Source organism: Monodelphis domestica, chromosome 2, assembly GCF_027887165.1.
Source record: "Monodelphis domestica isolate mMonDom1 chromosome 2, mMonDom1.pri, whole genome shotgun sequence".
NCBI lineage: Eukaryota > Metazoa > Chordata > Mammalia > Didelphimorphia > Didelphidae > Monodelphis > Monodelphis domestica.
The window spans coordinates 133,216,056-133,233,080 of record NC_077228.1 but is presented as its reverse complement, the minus strand read 5'-3'; the positions used below and the strand labels follow the sequence as shown (position 1 = coordinate 133,233,080).

The following is a 17,025-nucleotide window of genomic DNA, read 5'->3' as shown; positions in this document are numbered from 1 at the left end:
CTGGGCCTCTGAAGCTCCTTGAGATCAAGAACTTTTTCCTTCTTTTCTTTGTATCTCAGTGCCTGGGATTTTAAAATTCTTGTTGACTATAATAAAAAAAAAACAACTATAAAATAATAACAAATATCACTGGGAGCTTTTAAACCATGTTTCCCCCTCAGATTTCCCTCCAACCTACTTTAAGAAACAAGGGATTAGGCAGAAAGGAGCTTGGGTCTAACTATTTATGGGTTTATGTGTTCTGTATTTGGTAGTTTCCCAGAATAGCTCCAGGCTGTCAGTTTTATCTAGGACTTCCCACATGAGCCATCCTTTTAACTCCAAGGTAAAGAGCTAAGAATGCCTCCTGCTTTCAAGATACAGGGTACAGGAGAAGGTGGGAGAGAGGTAAAAAGAGGGGAGGAATTCTGCTTAACTTTTCTTGAAACAGAGAAATGGCTAGCAAGCTACTTCATCCCTTCCTCTTACCAAATTCTTGGAGATCCTCCTGGAAAAATTTGTCATTTAATCAAGTTGCCTTAAAAGTCAAGTGTTCACTCCATAATTGTTAGAGTCCGTTTCATCTTTATCTTTTCAGGTTAGTCAATCAATAAGTTAGTCAAGTTTTATTTAGGCAATGGCCCTTGAGAATGGGCTTTACACACAGTTTTAAGGCAGGGAGAGAAGTTTAAGTAGTGAAAAAAACAAAAAGTCCTTCAGCTCCCTCCCCCCAAATATGGCATCATCTTTCTCTGCTCACCTAACCATTCCCCCAATGCTCATTAATGACTGGTAGATTTCATATCTGCCCTTGGAAGTGGATTTTAGTTCTGAAAGCCATTTCCCCAATCTTCAACATTAAATAATTTCAAATTGTTAAAATATAGCACTGGTCTGGTATACTTTCTTCTATGAGGGATGAGGAAAATTCTAGCATTTGAATGAGTCAAAGAAAGAAAATAAGGAAAAGCAAAAATTTGGAGCAAACATCTAGGATGTCTTCTTCCTAGAGCTCTTCAGATGAGTTCCAAGTGTCAATATCACCCTTTCTCCTCCCTTCCCTCACCCCAAACTTGGGTTTATATGCACCTGTTATTAGCAACTGTACATTTTCTCCAAGGACATTATCTACTCACTCTCCCTGATTCCTTCCTCTAAAACAAGGTTCTTTTCTCTTTGCCTCTCTAGACCCTGGTCCTCAAACCTAAAATCATTGGTCCTTCTAGTCTTTTGGCCCTGAATACCATATTTAGGTAGCTCAGTAGATAAAATGTCCAGGCTGGAGGTCCTAAGTTCAAATTCAACTTCCAACACTTACTAGTTGTGTGACCCTAAGTATGCCACCTTACCCTGTTTGAACTCAGTTCCTCATCTATCAAATGATCTGGAGAAAGAAATGCGAAACCACTCCAGTATCTTTGCAAAGAACATTTCAGATTGGGTCATGAACAAGGCACGAAGAGTAGGATCAAGAGAACTACATTTAATACTCTCCCCATGACCCTTCCCCTACACGCAAGTGTATTTCCTAAATGAGTCAGAGGAGGAAATGGCAAACCTCAAAACAGGGTCACGAAGTTACACACACACACACACACACACACACACACACACACACACACACACACACACACACCCTCTTCCCAACACACATGCATGCACACTCTAACTTTCTTCTCTGCTTCAGTCCTGCTTCCTCCACTGCCTGGGGCAGGTGACACCCAAGCTCCCCTCCTCTTTACCCACTGCTTCCCTTCACCAGTCTGGTGAGCCAGGGGCAGAGAGTTTAGGACCCACCACCCAGATTACCCCCTTCTTCCTCGTACTTCTTGGTCCTTTGAGGTTAGCTTCGAGCAGTCAGTAACTAGAAGGTGAAAACAGGGGTGCTCAGAGGGAGTCCTAGGAGCGTGACTGTAAGAGGGAAGAGTAGGAAGAGTTTCCCAGGGTGGTGAGAAGAAAAGGGGAGGAGATGATTTTTGCTTGGGGCGGAGGGAGGCGAGAGCCTTGGCAGAACTGAGTTTTGGCCGGACAGAGGAGGAAGCATTCCATTGAAGTGATTTGAGGAGCTGGATTCGGGGTTGGGGGCAGGAGGTGGGGGCAGAGACTGCTGTCACAGCACGATTTGGCAATTCCCCAAAGGTCGTTTCCCACCCTCTGGTATAAGGGCGGGACGAAACCAAATGGATTTTTGTGGAAGTAGGAGGGGATCGGAGGGGACCCAAACCTCTTGGAGAGCAGGAAGGAGGCTGGGACTGAGGTCTGGGCCCCCTAGGAAGAAGACTGATGGCCTCGTAGAAAATGACGAGCCCTGGGGGACGCTGTTTCGAGTCTGGGAAGAAAAGAAGAAGGCTTGAAGACTGGGGGGGTGGAAGTGATCCCAGGAGGTGAGCTGCCCTGCAGACTCTTTTTCGCAAGTTTGAAGGGCAAAGCGGCACTCCCTCATGCACTCATTCCACACAAACACACACACACACACACACACCACGCACATAGACACCTCGCGCGCACGTACACAAGAAGGGCGACCCCAAGGTAATTTCCTCCAGGTAAGAAGTGGAAGAGGAGGCAGGTTCTAAGGGTCGGCGCGGGAGGAGGAGGAGGTCGCTGGAGACGGAAAGGTAGACTAAAAAGAACTGTTGTTAACTGTTTAGCATTTGCACTGCGCTGTAAACTTTTCCCCAGACACCTTCACACCAAGTCATGGTCCTAATTCTTATCTTCCAAACAGGCGGTCGAAGGCTGTCCATGGAGTGGTTTGTAGTTTGCCAGCCGCCCGCCCCCTTTGTGATAGGAAGCTCCATTACTTTGGCGCCCCAAGTTCTGTCAGAGAACTGGAAATACTATAAAGTACTATATATATATATATATAAGTATAGAAAATACTATAAAGTAGCCAAGAGAGGAGTGGGGGCACAATTTAGAGGAGGATCCCTTGCACTTTGAATGACAGAGATGTGATGATAAATAAATCGCACTTACAGGGTGCTTTAAGAATAACAAAACTGCTTTCTTCGCAACCACCTGGTGAAAAAGGAATAAGTATTAGTCAAAAGTCAGTGAACACTGGGCCGCTAGCTAGCCCTAGGGTCCTGGGTTCAAATTCTACTTCAGACAATGAGCCTGACCAAGTCATTTAACCCCAGATGCCTAGTCCTTACCTCTCTTCTGCCTTGGAACTGATACTAAGACTTGGATCTGTTCTAAGACAGAAGGCAAAGTGTTTTGTTTTGTTTTGTTTTGTTTTGTTTTTAAGTCAATGAACATTTATCAAGTGCCTACTATGTACCAGGTACTGTATTAAGCACTGAAAATGCCAAAAAAAAAAAAAGCCCACCTCCACTATCCAGAAAAATCGGTCTCTGCTCTCAAGTTGATCACAGCAAACAATTAAGTATGAGCAAGCTATTCACAGGATAAACTGAGATAATCAACAGAGGGAAGTTACTAGAATTAGGAAAGATCAAGAAAGGCTTCTTGTAAAGGTGGACTTTTAGCTGGTACTTAAAAGAAGCCAGGAAAGCCAGGAGGCAGCAATGAAGAGGTAGAGTGTTGTAGGCACTGGAGACTACAGTGAAAAATGTTTTTTCTGAGAACAGAACATGGTGTTTGTAGAATAGCAAGGAGGTCTGTACTATGGGATCCCAGAGTGTGTGGGGAGATAAAAGGTATAAGAACACTGGAAAAGTAGGACGGTGCTGAATGGTTATGAAGGGCTTTGAGGTTTTATATTTGATCCTGGATGTGATGCAGAGCCATTGGAGTTCGTTGAGTAATAGGGTGACCAGGGTGAATTCTGGTTTAGGAAGATCACTTTGGCACCGAAGTGGAGGATACACTGGAGTGGGGAAAGACTTGTGGCAGGGAAACCTAGATTATTTAGTCATTCCAGGAATGAGGTTATGAGGGCTTGAACCAGGGTGGTGGCAGTGTTAGAGGAGAAGGGAATAGGGATGTTGCAAAGGTAAAATGGACAGGTTTTGGCAATAGATTGGATGATATGGATTGGGGTAAGAGAATTAGGAGCCAAACTGTTGTTATCTCTATTCTTAGCCTCAAAGTTGCTATTACTCCTAATATTAGATTTATATATGGATATAGATAATTGTCTATATTTGCCATTATTCATATACATCTATATTATCTCTATTCAGAAATAACTATCTGTTTTATATCTATTTATCTAGAAAGATAGACCTGTGTCCCTATTGCTTCTTCTCCATAGAAGAGAAGGTAATATATCTATATCTTTCTATATTATCTATTATATATATGTACTCATATGTGGAGAGAATATGCGTTCCTATTGTTTCATTTCTATAGAAGGTGATCTATATTATCTATGTCTATCTATATTATTTCTATATATTTCTATATCATCCATTATATATACACACATATATATGGGGAAAGTGGAGGAGATAGTATCTGTATTCCTTTTGCTTCTCCATAGAAGTTAATGTAATATAATATCTATATTATCTCTCTATATAGATATCTATATCATGTACATATATATGGAGAGAGAGAGAGAAAGAGAGAGAGAGAGAGAGAGAGAGAGAGAGAGAGAGAGAGAGAGAGAGAGAGAGAGAGAGAGAGAGAGAGAGAGAGAGAGAGAGTATTTGTGTTCCTCCTATTACTTAGGGACAAGAATGTTTTCATTTTTGTTTTTCTATCCCCAGCACTTTGCACAATACCTGGAATATAGTTGGCAGCTATAGTATCTTAAGATTATCGATTTAGAACTTGAAGGAAACTTGGGATACCTTCAAGTCCTACCTTCTCATTTTGCAGCTGAGAAAAATAAGAAGTGACTTGCCCAAGTCACCTGGTTAGTAAGTATCTGAGGTGAGATTTGAACTCATCAGAGAGACCAAGCATTCCTGACTCTGGAGTCCAGTGTTCTATCCACTATTCTATTCTGCTTCTAGAAAAATATGGATATGATCTAAAATAGGAGTCCTGGCTCTGGAATCAGAAGACCTGGGTTCAATTTCCTCTTCCGTCCACATGCTGCTTATATGATCTAGGGGAAGTGAGTTCTTCACCTCCTGAGCCACTGTTTCTTCATCTGTATCCTTTGAGGGAGTTTGGTGCTTGGAGAATGACTGATTCTCCACTTTATTGATGAGGTAACTGATATTCATGGAACTTTAGTTATTTTCCCAAGTTCATATAGCCAGCATCATAAAAAGCAATGTAAAGTAGTTGAAAGAGTACCAAAGTGGAAATTACAAGACTTGGGTTGGAATCTCAGCTTTGCTTCTTATCTGTATGACCTTGGTGAAGATATCTCACATTTCTGGAGTAAGAGTGCTTGATCTGGAGTTGTAGAACCTGGATTTGAAACCTACTTTTATACTGCATTATTCTAGCTATGTTTTTTACAGCTACATGATTTTGGATGAGTCATTTCCCCTCCTGGCGGGGCTTTGGTTACCTTTTCTCTAAAAATGATCCATTAACATCCTTTTCAACTTTAGATCTTATAATCCTGAGGCCCATCTTTCAAATGCAAACACTGCAACATTTGACTTAGTTCTCTAGTAAATACCATTGATTTTTGAGTTTTATGATATTGATTCTAGTCAAAATGGGACAGATGGAAAACTTGAGGTATTAAGTCTTGAGCCTATTTTTTTTTGTCAATGTCCATGGTGTTTATGTCTGTCTATAGTAGATACCATTGGGACCTTCAAATTGCTATAGGTTTGAGAGTGAGAATCAGTCAATAAGAATTTATTAAGTGCCTTCTGAGAATGGGTACTGAGCCTAGCTCTGGGGATTCAAAGAAAGGCAAAAGACAGACCCTGCTTTCAATGAGTTCCTCTTAATGAGAATAGCTGCTATAAGAACTTCTTTTTCTTCTTATTTTTTAAACCCTTACTTTTTGTTTTAGTATCAATACTAGGACAGGAGAGTGGGCTAGGCAATTTGCCCATGGGTCACACAGATAGGAAGTATCTGAGGCAGATTTGAACCCACCTCCCCCTGAGTTCAGACCTAGCAGTCTATCCATTGTGCTACCTCACTGCCCCAGGAGAGCTTCTGTTAAGATTGTCCTGATATATCATTTGACATAGCACCTTGCAGGTGTCCATTTCCCCCTGGAGTTTGATCTATGTACACTTTCTGGAACATCGATCATGGCCTTAATGAGTATTTGGAGCATATTTACTTAGCACCCTATATCACCAGTCACCGCAGTCACCCAAATGTCACCTGTTGCCAAATGAGGTTATAATCAGTAAGATGACCCTCTTTGGGCCCTTGGGTACACATTTACATGTTTTCTCTTGGTCAGTAGGTGGAATGGGGTGTTAATGATTACAAGCTTATGCTGGGCATAGTTGTAAAACAACAGGAAACTTCTCTGGTTGACTGGCCAGCCTCATCTATTTTTCTCCACTCTTTGATCTGCCTATCAAAAGTAGACATGGTTATAATGAGATTGTCAAGGGTGTTTTATAAGAATCTTTCTCTTTCCTTCTTCACCTTCATGGAGATGCCCATGTGCTGAGGACAGTGGGATGGTACTTCCCTCTGAGCAGTACATATAGAGACATCTGTCAGGTGTAAATTGCTCCAAGAAAGTTTGGGAACTTTTAAAGAGCCATTGTCCAGTTGCAAAACATCTGAGGAGAAGAAGCATTTCTAAGATGGAGGTACCCAAGGTTAGTCTTAAAGGAAAAGAACAATCCTGTGAAGTAGAGATGAGGAAGAAATATATTTTAGGCATGCAGCATGTCCTTCTAAAGGCACAGAGAGGATGCCAGGTACCGGGAATAGCAAATGGTCTCATTTGGCAATGACCTAGTTATTATACCTGAAGAAGAGTAATGTGTGGAAAGGTATGCTAGAACCAGACTTTGAACAACCTACGCAGTTTCTACTTTATGCTGGATGCCATAGGGAACTACTGAAACTTCTTGAGTAGAATAGTGAAATGGTTAGTCCTGTGCTTTAGGAAGGTGATTTTGGCAGTTATAACAAGGATGGCTTATTCTATCCTATTCCACCTCTTGCCCCCATTCTTGTCTGAATATACTTTTTGGTGTTCTCTCTTGTTGGTGCTGCTCACTTTGCAGCTTAGAATCTTTCCCCTCTATGAGGGTAAGCTAGAGGAGATTAAAGAATGTGGTAGTTCTGTTTGCACTTGGGCAGAGGTTTCCAACTTGCTACAAGATCTGGTTTGGCTGCATTCTCCCCATTACAGAAAATTTCATAAACCTACGAGGAATTCAATCTATTGAATTCCTCAGGACTGATCTTATTGGTCCACACTAGAAACAGTTCTAGTTCATTCTAATGATTATTGTTATTGTTTTTCCTTTGTTTTTTGAAGAGAGTCAGTGACATCATAGGGGGATATATTGACCAGAGAGTGAATTGAATTGAAGTGAGGCAAATATGCCCAAAGTCATCAGCCTTACTCTCTCTTCTAGAATCATTGAAGTCCAACGGTAAGACAAAAGTCGGGGATAACTGGTGATGATGGCCTGGGATTCAGGAGAGGATCTTGGTCTTTCCAATGGTCAATCTAACTTCATCTGCCTTCATGGCCATTGGAGCAGAGCGCTTGTCTCTGCCCATTCTGCCAGGGAAAGTCTTTACATGCTTAGGATAGACATCTCCCTAACTCACTGAAGGATTGGAGGCTTATAGTTTACCCTCAACATTGTTTGTCCTGTCTGTAGAGACAGTTTTACCAGGTTATGGCTACTGTGCATGCTCATGTATAGCCTCATGGGGCCATAGGTGAAAGTTGGGTGACAGGTGGATACCAAACATGGATGAGCAGTCCTGAAAAAGATTTGGAAAATCCTCATTCCAGAGGTGCTAGTCCCCCCTGAACAGATTAGTGGTGCTTTAGTTGTTTAGGTAGGAAAAAAGAAGCATGAGAGTGAAATAACTAACTATATGATACTTAGTAGTATACGGATGTTTGTAGATCAGGGAATATTATTAGGACCAGTAATCAGAAGGATCTCAGGGTTTGGGAAAGCCCACAGGATAAAGTTAACCGGATAACAACATACTATGTAACAGGGTTTATTCAAGTTTAGGGAAGGAAGAGAAGAGAATTAGGATGATCTATTTTAATAATATAAATAAGCCTCCCCCCCAAATCCAGGTCTTATCTTATGACAGTTGGTATCTGCACTATCTATCACCTCTCTACCTAAAGTCCCAGTTTCTACAATAAATACCTTTCACTAACCAAATTAACCCCCCTTAAGATGGTGAATAAAGGTGGTAAGGTTTGAAGGTAAGCAGGAACAGGACAAAAGAGTATAAGGGGTAAATGTAGCAGTTTTGACTAATATATTATACTAATGGTTGCCAGGGATTAATTCAAATCCCAATAAAAATACTCAAGTCAGTTTGGGAATTTTATGGTGGTTTAATTAATATAGAGGGAAGGAATTAAAAAGATGAGAGAGAGAGAAAGGGGTATAAGATTTCTCCAGCCTAGCCTAAACCAAGGGGAGTTCAGAGACCTCAGCCACAAGGCCTCCTCCAAGATTTAATCTAGCTCGGCTTCCAACCACAAGGCCTCCTCCAAGATGAGGGGCGTCCTAGAAAGATAGCGTTTTAGGAAAGGTAAAGGAAAAAAAGGAATCAGCCTAAACTCCAAGAGACCTCAGGGAAGACACCTCACTTGACCCAGTCACCTCAGCAAGGACCCTCATCACCAAAACCGGACAAGAGCTGCAGGCACACCAAGATGCCCGGCACGCTGCCACCAGCCACGTCTCTGCCATGAAAGAGCCAGAGAGAGACCCAGAGCTCCACGCCTCCACTGCCAAAAAGAGACCATCAAGAGGAAGTCATGCGAATATATAGATTTTTTTTTTACATCACTTCCTGCAATTTACATGTACCAATGTTACCTTAAGCTTGACTTAGGACAGCCCAGAGGGTCTTTCAGTTGTTTCTTATTTGTCACTTGCTAGCACATGTCTGTCATAGGCCATCCTCCTCAACACTTAATCCTTAAGTAGGGGTGTAGCCATTCCTGTTTGTTAGGATTTTTTAAAAACTAATCAGGGCATAGAAAATCTAAAATTCACAAGGGAAAAAGTTCTCACTGACAGTTGGCTCTTGGATATCTTAAGCAACTCTGATGAAATATCACTCTATCAGCAACAACTGGATACACACAGGAACACAGTAACAAGCAGTTGGATCAGAAAGACAGCTAAAGGAGACTAGTCAAACTCACAAGGTCCACTCAAGGAGCTTAGTTAGACCAACCAACCTCCAGCTTCAACTGGCCCCAAGGAAAAGCAACTCTGTCACTCTCCTAGAATTCTGGAACCTTCCTGCTTCTTCTTTTTGTAGCAATCCCTCCTGATCATTTCCTTATAACACCTCTGAGGATAAAAGTGTTACATATACCTTTAGAGAAAAAGATACCCTTAAAACAAAATGAATAAGATAGATAAGTATTCACATGTTAATATTGTTTCTTACTGTGCATTTTTGTAATCCTCTGTAATCACAGGAATCAATCCATATTCCATGACTGCATTCTTTAGCAGAGATAAATTTCCTGGAGGGAAGAATGGTTGAAAGCTGGGTGTTCTGTTCTCTGTAAAGCTTCAGCATGAACCCTATCTGTGTTTCTGTAAAATCTCTTCCACTTCTAAGATTCTGTGGTTGTAATCACTCTATGCTATTGGCAAATTAAGTCCTAGAATCACAGGGCATTAGAGCTGAAAGGGACCCTGGAGATTATCCAGGTCAACATTCTTATTTTACTGATGAGAAAACTGAGGTTTTCAATGGACCAAAGACTGGGTATATTGGGGAAAACTCTAGATTTGGAGACAAAGGATGTGACTTTAAACCCCAATTCTGCCACTTACTATATCTGTGACCTTGACCAAGTCAAGTTAACCCTTCTGGGGTTTAGTGTTCTTATCCATAAAAATGAAGGGTTGGATAAATTGTTGTCTGAGGGTCTTTGGGGCTCTAACTATGAATCCATGAGTCCAAGGTCACACAGCTAGTTGGTGGATTTAAGTCAATGTTTTTTCCATGATCTCTTATGTCTTATAAGTCATCCCATATGGAAGAAAATCGAGATAATTCTTTTGCCCCCTCACCACTCCCTTAGAAACACAAAATAGTGGTGGTTGCTATACCTTCTGCACTCAACCCCAGTGCTCTCCACACAGTGAGACAGAAAAATGGGCTGCTTGCTAGCAGAGTTCTTGCTTTGGATTGCTTTACTTCTCTGTCTATTCTCATTTCATCTGACACACACTCACTGGGACTGATCATCACTAATGAAATCACTTTTCAATTCTTATCTGCTCCAGCTAAGTTCATTGCAGTTAAAGCCCTTTCTGAAATCCCATCACACAGACATTAGTGGCTCCAGGTTCCCTCTGGCTGCTGACCCTTCCCTGGGTCTCTGTCAGACTCACTGGCTCTTAGAACAGACTGAGTAATCTCAATCAGCAACAGATCAGATTTGATTTTATTGTCTGAGTTTTCGGTCACAAGCCCTCTCTTGCTCAGCTCTGTCTATAGATTTCTTCCCAGGACAGTTCTGGCAGGCATTTTATAATCTCTTCACATTCTCATTGTCTGGGCCTTACTCATCACAACTTAATAGATTTTCTCAACACTACTCCCTCCCAAAAAACTTTTTTCTCATTGGCATCACAATCCAAATGGAAAGTCTGTGTCATTACTTATTGGGAATGCAGCACTGTATCTTTCATCTGCCATCATCTCCCTTGACCTTGCTGCATCCTATCTTCGCTAGCAATTTACTTTCCTCATCAACAAGCTGGATTTAGCTAAGAGGTGCTCAGTGGAGGCCATCAAAGCTGCTTTGACCTCAGAGAGAAGAACAAATGTTAATATTCTCATCTAGAATATTGACACTCTCTGACCTGTGAGCTCCAATTCCAGGCAGAGCTGTCACTTAGCAGTATTTGGTTTCTCAGTGACCACCTTTATTCCCCCAAGGACCTAAAATATAATCAATATAGTTTATTTTTAACTATTGCTAATAATGTAGCTCAAGCTGTTCCCTTATAATTAGATGCTTAAGAACTCTTGTGCTGTACAGTATTTATAGTTAATATGCCAGTAGGAAGATCTCTGAGATAAATACATTTTGGCTTTTTTTCCTTCTGTAAAAAAGATAATGCCTCACAGATTTTTTTGAACTCTGGAAACCAGGCATAAGGAAAGCAAATGGAACAAAAAAAATTTTGAGTGGTTAACTAATTTCCCTGTCTCCTTGAAAAGGAAAAAGAAAAACAAAAATGTACTACACAGGGTTACTCTATATTGAATGACCACGTCTACTGCTTTCTATTTCTGATTGCTTTCTGTGCATTCTCATTGGTAAAAACTAGTAGGGTTTTGGGTATCTTAGGATAGTGGAGCTTATTATGAAAACAAGTGACTTCTGTGACACCTCCTGTGAAAGAGCCTTTCTAAATACAGTAGGTGGTACTTTAGAGGAATGAAGATGATGATCTCATCTATTAAAAAAGTACTTTCAAGGTGTGAAAAACACTTTTTAAAATTGTTTTTAGTCATGCCCGACTCTTCATGACCAGACTTGGGGTTTTCTTGGCAAAGATACTGGAGTAGTTTGCCATTCTCCTGTTCATTTTATAGATGAGGAAACTGAGGCAAAGGGTTAAGTGACACAGCTGATAAGTGTCTGAGACTAGATTTGAACTCAGGTCTTCCTACTTCCAGGTTCAGTGCTTTATCCACTATGCCACCTTTACATATTGAATTGCAAAGTAGCTCTTGTTATTAATCCCATTTTTCAGATGAGAAAATTAAGGGATTTACAGCTGCTAAATGTCTGAAGTGAGATTTGAGCCTAGGCCTTCCTCACTCCAAGTCTACTTGTCCACTATACCATTCTACCTCTAAGAAAAAGGGAAGAAGAAATATAATCATTTATCCCAGAGGTTTTAGGTATAGGTTATGGAAGTGATCCACTGATCACATATTTGAGAATTACATACACAGGTAAGAGGTGTAGTTGTACCAAGTCTAGCATTAGAAGAGATTACAAGTTCCCTCCCTCTTCTCTACCTGCTGCTCAGCCCCAGTGCATTTTGGATTTCTACATGTTGTGGTAGAGAGCTCCTAGCCTAGAGTCAGAAAGATTCATCTCCCTGAGCTCAAATCTACCCTCAGAAACACACCTGTGCAGCCCTGGGCAAGTCACTTACCCTTATTGCCTCAGTTTCCTCTCCTGTTAAATGAGCTGGAGAAAGAAATGGCAAACCACCCAGTATTTCAGCCAAGAAAACCCAAATGAGGTCATGAAAAGTGAGATATAATTCATCTACTAAAGAACACCTGCCACTTGATGCAGCACCTCCAAGGAAAGGACCCTCCATTGCCTTCTCTTTCTTTTCTTTCCCCCCTTTTTGTTTGGTAAGTCCTGCCTGGTCTGATTCTACACAGCTGGGTGGTAAATGAAGACTGCTATGAAGGTTGTGTTTATAATTTAGTTAGCCTTGAGGTGAACTGGGTTATCGTTTTCAAACACTCATAAAATGATAGACCTGAAGTGACTGCCTTTGAGATCACCTGCCAATTACCCCATTTCACAAATGTGGTTCTCCAGTAACTGTAACTTAGCAGCCGTAGGGGACAATGAAAAGCACAGCTGAAATTCTCCTTCCACAACATGTGTCTTCTGGGTCCCTGCCATTGACTCATACCTCACTTCTTGTCTAGACTGTTGCAATAGCCTTCTAACTGACTTCCTGCCACAGCACTTCCCCCCACTCCAGTTCGTCCTCCACTCAGCTGCCTAGAGGATTCTCCTAAAAAATAAGAGTAAGGACAGTCAGGTGAATAGAGAAATAAACCTGGAGAAGGGAGATCCTCAGTTCAGCGGTGACCTCAGATACTTCTTAGCTGTGTGACCCTGAGCAAGTCGCTTAACCCCAATTACCCAGATCCTCTGTTTGGTTTTTAAACTCTTCACTGCTTGGTCCTTTTCTTGCTTGCCTGTTCCTCTCTCCCTCAGCTACTCTGCCTTATTTGATGATCCTCATACACAGACACAAATCTAATCTCTTGTCTCCATTCCTTTGCATTATTTGTCCCACATTCCTAAAATGTTCTACCTTCTCTCTTATGCCTCCTAAGCTCCCCACCTTCCTTCAAGTCTCAGTTCAAATCCCACCTCCTGTAGCCATCTTTTTTCAGACTTTCCTTAATGCTTTCCCCTTTATCTTCTTTTTTCTCTGTATGTACTTAGCTATTTGCTTTCTGTCTCCCCCTTTAGAACATACACTCCTTGACTGTGCATTCAGGTGGTTGTTGAGGGGCTTCCCCCACCTCCATTCTGTACATAAGAAAACCAAAAAAAATGGTTGGTGAAAAACTGTCTTCTCCCAGAAATACACCACTTCATTTTTAATAAGCCAATGTCTTTTCCTCCTTTTATGCCCATGATGCTCATAGGTTGCTCTCCAAATGCCATTCATAAATAGTACAGGGTGTCTTTCTCCTATGATTGTTTTTCCTTCTTATCATATCTTTGGCATAATCCTGCATAGGCCCAGTTCAAGGTTTAGAGAACTGACTCTTTGATAATTGTCCATCACAGTAATGGTATTGCTGCACTCCTATATTGGATACCTCAGTCCACAAGTCTGGTGAGCCAGACTTGGACCCTGAAAATTTGGCATTCATGTGATATTTGCAGGATGTCCTGTTGCTTTTTTTGGTGACTCTTGTTTTGATCTATCTGTCCTGTCTCTCCATATATTCCTTGAGATGAAATGCTGGGTAAAGGAAAAAATCCTCAGTTTATAAATTCCTAAACAACACAGAAACTAGCAAGGTTATTTCTGAAATAATAGAGGCCATCCTTCACCTTGGTCAGCTCATGAGCAGTCTCGATCCCTCTTCTCCCCATCCTCACATATTTTTTCTTTCTCTCAAATTTTAACCCTTTAGCTACCCGAACAAAAAAGATGACAGATGATCCAGCTCTTCATACAAGGAGAATACATTTCTCTTTCTCTTGTTTTATTGTTTTCCCAATTACATTTTTAAAACTCTAACATTTGGTGTTTTTTTTAAGTTCCAAATTCTCTCCCTCCCTGAGAAGGCAATTTGATATACAGATTAGGTATGTGTAGTTATGCAAAACATATTTCCATATTAGCCATTTTGCAAAGGAAATATACCAAAAAAAGCCAACCAAATCATGAAACATAAAGTAAAAAATATGATTTGATTTGTATTTATATTCCACCTGTTTTTTCGCTGGAGGTCCTCTGGAATTATTATGGATCATTGTATTACTGAGAATAGCCAAGTCATTCCCAGTTCATCATCTTATAATATTGCTGTTACATTGTACAATGTTCTGGTTTCGCTCACTTCACTTTGCATCAGTTCATATAAGTCTTCCCAGGTTTTTTCTGAAAGCATCATGCTTGTCTTTCTTATAGCACAAGTGTATTCCATGTGAATTATATCCCAACTTGTCCAGCTATTCCTCAGTTGATGGACAGTCCCTCAATTTCCATTTCTTTGCTGCCCCACAAAGAACTGCTATAAATATTTTTGTAGAAATAGGTCATTTTCCCTTTGTTTTTATCTCTTTGGAATACAGAAAGTACTGATAATGCCGACTCAAAGGGTATGAACAGTTCGATAGCCCTTTGGGCATAGTTTCAAAATAGAGCATACATTTTTCTAGTCTATAATGATAAGCCTCCACTCTATACCTTTCCTTTTCAACTGGCTGACTGTTTTCAATCAAAGTGATGGCAGAAGTTTCAGACAAGTTCAAGTCTTGGATTCATAATTTTTAGCTTTTGATATAACTTTTCCATTTTGTCCTAACTGGGGATAAGGGGGGGGTCTGGTAAAAGGGGGGATGGGAGAATAAGGGAAAGAAGAGGAGGGAGGGAAAGGCATAATGCTGAGAACATATCCTTTCTTAGTAATTCTTGTTTAGCCCATCTATTTTCCTAGGGGCCTTTTACCCATATCTCCTGAAATCTGCCTTATTAGTCCACTTATAAGAAACATGTAGGTATAGGGTAAAGCCAGCCAAATTTAATGTTGACCATATCAACAAGTTATAACTTAGGTAAAATGTGTCAAATTTCCTAAGACAGTTTGGAGTCAGAAGACCTAAATTCAGATTCCAGATTCCTTGACCACTGTATTTGTGTTCAAGAGCAATTCCTGGTTTCCTTTATGTAGAATGAGAGTGATGGATTGAATATGATGCATTCTCTCTAGGTTCATTCTGCCAATTTTCATTTTTACTGGTTGGGTGACCAGATAGCAGTTAATTATTTCTCCTCTCAAAATTATAAGGGTAATACTGAGAGGTTGGGTGTGATTTTCTAGTACTATAGCATCTTAGCCCCCACCAGTATGCTTCATTTAGCCAGTTAATCTCTCCCTAATATCAATTTTATTAACATCAATTATCAGAGGGATGTTTAATTATATAAGTATAATAAGGAGTTAAGTTTTTTTTTAATTCCCTCACTATCTGAGACATGCTCTCCCACAAGCATATAGAGTCCAAAACAAAATGGGCTCAGACTTAGAGAACATATGTTGCAAAATGGTAGTTCACAGGAATTACTTACATATAAGTCTTTTCTTCCTTTCTAGAGATCTCATGAAATTCCCTTGAATGTGTGTAGCTTCTTCCTTGGCCCCAAAGATTAGGGATATTGAAGAGTCCTAAAATGAACTTCCCTCCATATATCAATTTTGTCCTCTCTCAGACTAGTTGCATCGTTTGTTACTGGTCCATTTTCTTTAATGGTGTGATAAGTGGTTAGGGGAGGGGGAAGGTTACACTACCTTTGGGCTGATTCTCTGTTCTCTTTGCTGCCTATAGTTAATTCTGTAAGTCCATCAAAGAAATGTTCTCCTTTGATAAAATATTAGGACACAGAACATCTTCTTTAGAATCAATCATTTGAGTTGAGATGAGACACACCATTCTTATAGGTGACTAGTATGGGTCTTTCCAAATCTAAATCTGTGATCCTATGACTTAAGCCAAATCTTGGCTTAAACTAGTATGTGACAGTATTTATGGGTTGTCAATATCTGATCATCCTTTACATACATGTTGCTCAGTTATGTTGGGAGCTTAGTGAACTGGCAAAGAAGACCAAGTCAAGAAAGAAAACAAGGAGAGAATAGTGTAATAAAAGCTAGGAGAGAAAAAAATCAACATATCCAGGAGAGCATGATCAGTTGTGTCAAATACTGCAAAATCCTCAAAAAGAATGAGCTTTGAGGAGAGAAAACTGGATTTGATGATTAGGAAATTATTGGTAACCCTGATGAGATTAGGAATGGCCTATCAAAGTCCTTTCCATCAAAATGTTTTAGGTTCCAACAGTTATTTTTACTCAAGCACAAAAAAAAAAAAAAACATTTTGTGAGGAATAGGCCCCATTTAAAACATTTTTATTGATGCATTTTGTTTTTCATACCAACCATTTTTCTTTGTTTCTTTCTTCCTTCTTTTTTCTTCCTTCTTTTCTGTCTTTCCTTCTTCCTTTTTTCCTTCCTTCCTTCCTTCCTTCCTTCCTTTCTTTCTTTCTCTTTTTTTCTCTTTCTTTCTTTCTTTCTTTCTTTCTTTCTTTCTTTCTTTCTTTCTTTCTTTCTTTCTTTCTTTCTTTCTTTCTTTCTTTCTTTCTTTCTTTCTTTCTTTCTTTCTTTCTTTCTTTCTTTCTTTCTTTCTTTCTTTCTTTCTTTCTTTCTTTCTTTCTTTCTTTCTTTCTTTCTTTCTTTCTCTTTCTTTTCACAAATAGGGTTTAAGTGATTTGCCCAGGGCCACACAACTAGGATGTATTTGAGGCCATATTTTAATCTAGGCCCTCCTAACTCCAGGCCTAGTACTCCATCTTCTGTGCTACCTAGCTGCTCCCTAATCATTTCTTGACACCATTCCCCCCACTGACTCCTCCCTTAGACAAAAGGAAAAACAGTTAATACTGACAAAATGAATGCCTGACACTATATATTTTCCTCCTGTGATCTCCAACT

General features: G+C 40.3%; 1 non-coding gene across 1 annotated transcript in view; it reads left to right on the top strand.

Moving 5' to 3' along the window:
• The first annotated feature begins 1,914 nt into the window (after positions 1–1,914).
• LOC100025157 (uncharacterized) overlaps positions 1,915–17,025 on the top strand; it is a 57,234-nt gene continuing 42,123 nt past the window's right edge. Inside the window, exon 1 of the transcript XR_008916225.1 lies at positions 1,915–2,363. This is a non-coding gene — a transcript (uncharacterized LOC100025157). The remainder of the gene's footprint in view (positions 2,364–17,025) is intronic.